This window comes from Hippopotamus amphibius, chromosome 11, assembly GCF_030028045.1.
Source record: "Hippopotamus amphibius kiboko isolate mHipAmp2 chromosome 11, mHipAmp2.hap2, whole genome shotgun sequence".
Lineage (NCBI taxonomy): Eukaryota > Metazoa > Chordata > Mammalia > Artiodactyla > Hippopotamidae > Hippopotamus > Hippopotamus amphibius.
The window spans coordinates 104,996,208-105,003,016 of record NC_080196.1 but is presented as its reverse complement, the minus strand read 5'-3'; positions in this window follow the sequence as shown (position 1 = coordinate 105,003,016).

Genomic DNA, 6,809 nt, shown 5'->3' with positions numbered 1-6,809 from the left:
TTACCAATTTAATCTCTGTACACACTCTACATAAATATGTATGTACTCATTTAAAACTCAGGAAACTGAAATTTTAATTCATAGAAAAATAGTTTCAATAGTTTACTAAAACTGCCTCTATTGGTTATGCTGATTCTCTTCATTTTCTTCAAAACTGTATCCATACGTGACTGAGATGAGCAGAGATTCTAGAATCCCAGAGCAGGTCTCTCTTTTGATGTTTGCTTTATCTAAAGAGAACTGAACAGATTTGATACCACAAACTCAGCTTTTAAAAGGAAAACATTAACAGTCTATCCAGATATATCAAATCCCTGGACCTATCTAAGGGTTTGGATCCCAGAAATAAGTTAGAAACTGAAAAACATAAGACTTCTTTTAGGCTGAAAGGTTACAGTGGAATGTATTACATCAGTAATGCCGTATAGTTAACTAGATGGCCTCAAATTCTTCTCTGCTCCACAAGCCCAGAGGGGAAATGGAGTGATTTTCAATAATGCTGCAAAATAATGGACTCAATTCTCCCCTGCATCTTGGGGAATATGGGTTTCTTAAACACAAAGAAATGAATCTCTGCCATTTTCATTCCCTTCCTATATCCCACAATTGAATCTTTCCAAAATTAGATATAGAAAAAAACAAAACAAAACAGTGTTTCACACCAAGCAGAACTACACATTCTGCTGTGTTTTGTGTATCTTTTCAAAATGTGGTACTGGTGTTTCAAATCTATATGGAAATGTAGGATTAAAAAAAATCTATATTGGAATAAATTCCCCATAGTTAAAATATTTCATATTAAAAGTAAGACCATTAAATCATTAAAAAAATTATGAGGGAGATGGGAAAAATTTTAAGTACATGACATGTAAGTTTGATTTATGACATATGTAGCATAGAGATAAAATGGCAATATCAACAATATCAAAGGCAAAATTTCATTGATTATTTTACATTTTTCTACCTAATATATTAATTACTTTTTGGTCAGATATCATTTGATTATTTTGTAACCCATATAATGTAGGTAATTATTATTGTCCTTATTTTGCAGGTTAAGAAACCATGAGTGTAGTAATAGAATTAGAAATTGATTCTGTTGAACCTATATCTATCTCCAGAGTTTGAGAAGTTAAATACCACACAATAATGGGTTGGTTCATCATGTATGTATGTCTGTGTGTGTTTGTGTGTGCAACATGGCTTCACTAATTGACTTAATCAAATTTTATATAAATATATACGATTTAATATATAGCAAATATATGTATAATCATTATATATAAATTTTATATGTGTAAATTGGGTATATATACAAATTTGTATACTTATATATATAATATATATTATATATTTAATACATAAAAAGAGGTGCTCAAAAACCAAGGATATATAAATCAATATGATTTAAGATACTAAAATACTCTCCTGTACATGTTGCACTGAAAAACTTATGCAGTTTGGTAATACTAAGTATTTGAAAAGAAATGTACCAAGCATTCAAAATAATGTGAATAAACAGCAATTTATATACATCACTGGTGGGGGTGTAAATTTTTATAACTTTGGAAAACAAATCAGGATTATCTTGCAAAGTGAGTGTATGTATTGCAAGAAAATATATAAGAAATACCTTTGAAATTATACAATGGGAGCAATATATAAAATGTCCAAATAGCACTGTTGATAATAAGGGAAGAAAATTGGAAACAAATATTCACTGAACAGAAGATAGTTAATCAAATATGCTGTATTCACATAATGGAATATTATACACTACTGAAATTGAACATAATACAAGTCTGTATTAAGAAGTGAATGGATTTCAGTAAGACAATATTTCATAACAAAACCAGTCACAGAAGACTCCATTGGGAATGCCTTTTTTTTTCAGTAAGTAAATTTAAAAACAGTTAAAACTAATATAGTTGACCCTTGAACAACACAGATTTGAACTCTGGGGGTCCACTTATACACAAATTGTATCACAATACTACATGATCTGTGGTTGGTTGCATCTGTGGATGCAAAGCCACAGATCTGGAGGAAATGCATATACAGAGGGCCAACTGTAAAGTTACACGTGGATTTTCAACTGCGCAGAGGGTTGGTGATTCTAACCCCTGCATTGTCCAAGAACCAAGTGTACTTTATTTAGTTAAATACTTACACACACACATTTGGAGGATTAGTTATCACAGGGATAAAATTAGGGAAATGGGTTGCCTGGTTTGAGGAGTGTAAATATGTCCATTGTAACTTCTTGGTAATTTTAATTTATTGTGTTGCTTGATGGGCCTTGCCTGTGTATTGTATTAGCAAAGCAAAGAATAAATATATACAATGGAACATTACTCAGCTGTAAAAGGGAACGAAATTGGGACATTTGTAGAAACATGGATGGACCTAGAGACTGTCATACAGAGTGAAGTGAGTCAGAAAGAGAAAAACAAATACCGTATATTAACACGTATATGTGGACTATAGAAAAATGGTACAAATCAACCGGTTTGCAAGGCAGAAATAGAGACACAGATGTAGAGAACAAACATATGGACACCAAGTGGGGAAAGTGGTGGGGGGCGGGGGGGGGTTGGTGTGGGATGAATTGGGAGATTGGGATTGCCATCTACATTACTAATAAGAAAAAAAATATCAAATTGTACACTTTAAATACATGCAGTTTATTGTATGTCAGTTGTATCTCAATAAAAGTTCTTAAAGAAAAAAGAATAAATAAATAATATAAACTAGAATAACAGTAGGAAATGGTAATTTGAGGACAAAATATGACAGTGCTTAATGAAGCAAGAATTGTAATGTACGTTCTCCTGTGCACCTAACCCTACCCCTAAGAAAAGGAACATTAACAGCAGAATTGCTGAAATGCGAATTTCCAAATGACTTGGGGCGTGTTTCATTCTGGACGGTTAGCTAGTGGCAGTGGCAGGATTCCACAGTAGCCATCCTGCGGAATGTATGAACAGCACCGGCTTTACTCTCAGCACACACGTGGCTTTCTCCTTACCTGACGCCCAGTTCCTCCAATAGCAGGACGTTGTTTACAGGTATCTCAGACTGTTTCAGGTTGGTTTCTCAAGAAACAGAGATGGAGGTGTGTATGCAGGAAGTGATCTGTAAATGCTCTTAGGAAAAAAAAATTCTGAGCGAATGAGGGAAGCGGAGTTTGACAGAAGGAATAGCTGCAACAAAGGTGACTGCCAGGAGCTATCTGCAGTGGGATAACTTTTAGGAATTTCCTACCTAGTGGTAAGTGCCCTTGTACTCCCCCAAAGACCAGTCAGTGGATGCTGACCTCCCTGGGGAGGGGGTTGCAGATTTGTGTGAGACAGCTTCCATTGATGCCTAGACAGGACCTGAGCTGTGAGCTGTCAGCCACAGAAACTCACAGTGGCCGGGGCACAAGTGCCTGTGTCTTCCTGTATCTTGCACACCATGGCCCCATTGGTTTTCAGCTGTGTGCAGAGACTGTCTCATTTACATTTCTATTTGTCACAGTGCCTAGCGTTGAGAATGACTCAGGGTGAATAACCAACAAGTGGTTGGATATATAATTTTGCATTACAAGCACGGGCTCTTTGATTTTTAAGACTATCATACTAAAAAACATTATTTTAATTATATCACAACTCTCCATATTGAATACATTTATTTTTCCATTTTTTAATGGCTCAAACTAATTCTCTCTAAATGGTCAAGTTGTTTGTCTATTATAAAAACATTGATTTTGACAGAACTACAACACTCATCATGGTCTTCTGTATTCAACTCCAGTGTTCTTTTAATAAAATGAAATAAAATTTGATTTTTAAAAAAATGAACACGGAGACTTCTGGAGCACTCAAGAGAAGTAAATGGCAAATTATCACCCATGCATTGGGAACCAGGTAAACTTCTGGCAACCTAGTTAAAACACACTCACACAGACGTATGTTGTAGAGAATGCATTTGAAGAAAATACACCAAAATTCAAGCAGCCGTGATGACTGCTATCACAGTATCCCTTTAGGGAGTTATATTCAAGGAAAAAAGTTCCATTCTGAAAAGTAACACTATTAAATAAAAAGCATGGAGTTAAAAAAAAAAAAACACTGCAGTAAACAAAAATGTAAATACAGAGCATGAAAGACAAAAGGAAGGCAAAAAAATCCCTAAATAGCTATGCCAATAGAGAAGTGAAAAAAAAAAATAAAATTTTAAAAGTTATAAAAGTTTCTCTTTTAATCAAGAATAAAGAAGAATAAAATTTCAAAGGATTTTAAAATAACAGACGGAGATAAAAAGTGAGCTGGCATAACTGAAGATAGAAATGTGGAATAAAAATAAAATTGGCACTAAAATGACTGCAGTATAATAAAATAAGGCACTCTTGTAAACATAGGATGGAGGAGTTGAGAATAATGAGTCTTTTTAATTGGAAAATAACAGAATTAAAATTATGTGAAGAAAATGAAATGTATTTGTCACAGGCAAAAGTAGAATTGACATAAGACTGCTTGTAGTTCCTCACTAAAAGAAATGAACAAATGGGAGAGAAGCATAGTAAAAATATTCCTTAAAACAAAATTTCCCTAACAGAAATGAACAGGATATTTAGATGAAAAGGACAGAACATAAACAAGCAAATGCAATGCACAGTGATAAACACACCAATCCCGTGAATGTTTCTAGATTGTAAGAACATAGGAAAGATTCTAAGATACCCAGTGTTCATCGCCCAAGAATCACCGACATAGGGGAAATAGCTGATGAATTTTGGACATAGGCCTTTGTATATAATTAATAATGTTAAAAGATACACTGAAGCATATCACAGTTTTGCATTTATCTGAGCAAAACTTAATTCTAATTGTGTAACGCCACATTGGAAGTGGCTGCGGGGTTCCACCCACAGGAACCTGGGGAAGACAGCCACTGTGTAGCACGGGGAACTCTACTCAATTCCTGTAATGAACTATATGGGAAAAGAATCTGAAAAAGAATGGATATATGTAGATGTTTAACTGAATCACTCTGCTGTATACCTGAAACTAACACAACACTGTAAATCAACTATACTCTAATATAAAATAAAAATTTAAGAATCAAATTAAAAAATAAACAAGCAAACAAACAAAACAAGAAGCAAGCAATAAAATTATTTGGCTGTAACTGAAGCAGGTGCATTATTTGACAAAGCCTCTCCATTGGCTGCCGGTGATTGGTTGTCCTCGAGTTTCAATTTCTAAACCTTGAGGCATTTCACACTCAGGTTTTGTTTTGCTTAGAGGCAAGTAAGGCATCAAAGCCACCTCAGTCTAGCAGCCTCATTGTTTAATTTAACAATAGGCTTTACCCAGTAGGTAACAACACATGCAAAAGCTGTTTCCTGAGAAATAAAGATTTGAGAGTTCACTAGATCATAAATGGAGGAGCCAGCACAGTAAGATCTGAATTCACTTATCTATTGACCTAATCTAAGGCGTGGTAGTGATGAGCCTGTAAATATTACAAACGTTACAATAGTGAAATCACGTTTTGTTTTTCAAAATCGTGTATGTTCATGACAGGACTTCACAAGAGCACATGATGTGCCTGAAGAGGTAATTTTCTCTCACTGCTCTAATGTTACCTGGAGAAATGAGATTGGGGGCAGCAATGAGACACTCACAGCAGCATGACGTTTGGTTAAATCATTACACCTCTGTCAGAGTTAAATCAACAGATACCCCTGCCCTCTCTTCTGTGGTACCTCTAAGTAAGGCAGCCTGTGCTTCCCCTCAGACCCACCCCTCAGGACAGGCCCCTGAAATTAGTCTTCCCCTGGTGTTAATAAGCATGGGGATTCAATATTTCTATAGATTATACTACATATAAAGTTACTATAAAATGTGGACTCTATTCCCTGTGCTAAACATTATGTCTTGTAACTTATTTATTTCACACCTAGTAGTTTGTGCCTCTTAAGCCCCTTCACCTATTTTGTCCTTCCCCTCAGACCTCTCCACACTGGTAACTAGTTTGTCCTCTGTATCTATGAGTGTTTCTGTTTTGTTATAGTTTTATTGCTTAGATCTGACATATAAGTGAAAACATACAGTATTTGTCTTTCTCTGTTTGACTTATTTCACCAAGCAAAGAGACTCTCCAGTTTAATCCATACAGTAACACATGCCCAAATTTCATTCTTTTTTTATGGCTGAGTAATATTCCATTGTGTATATAGACCACAACTTCTTTATCATTAATCTCTTGATGGACACTTAGGTTGCTTCCATATCTTTGCTATTGTAAATAGGGTTGCAATGAACATTGGGATATAGATATATATGCCATCCCTAAATTTGTGGTGAAAAACTTTAGAGATTCTGGTTGTGGACATTATTCAATAACATAGTAGCTTATATATTCCATAGAAAAGGAGCTTTGGCTTTCCAAGTGTCTAAATGTACCCCTAGCTGAATATGCCTCTCCTTACATGCAGACATATGTGTTGTAAAATATGAAACAAGAACAATCTATGTAGGAAATAAAATGAATAGTAATCTCTCCTCAGTATATCTTATAAAGGACAAGCATATTTAAGAAAGATGTATAATATGTTTGTTTACACCTTTCTTCCACTTGATTAGATAGCTCTGCTCTTCTTAAAAACAACAAAGTAAAACACAACAAAAAATCTATTGACTCTACATTGTTAACAAGCTAAATTCCAAACTTATAGGATGGCAGGTGAAGTACTTCACAATTCTATCATCATTCTACCTTGTCAACTTCATCTCATACAAGTACTCAGTGACCTCCATGGG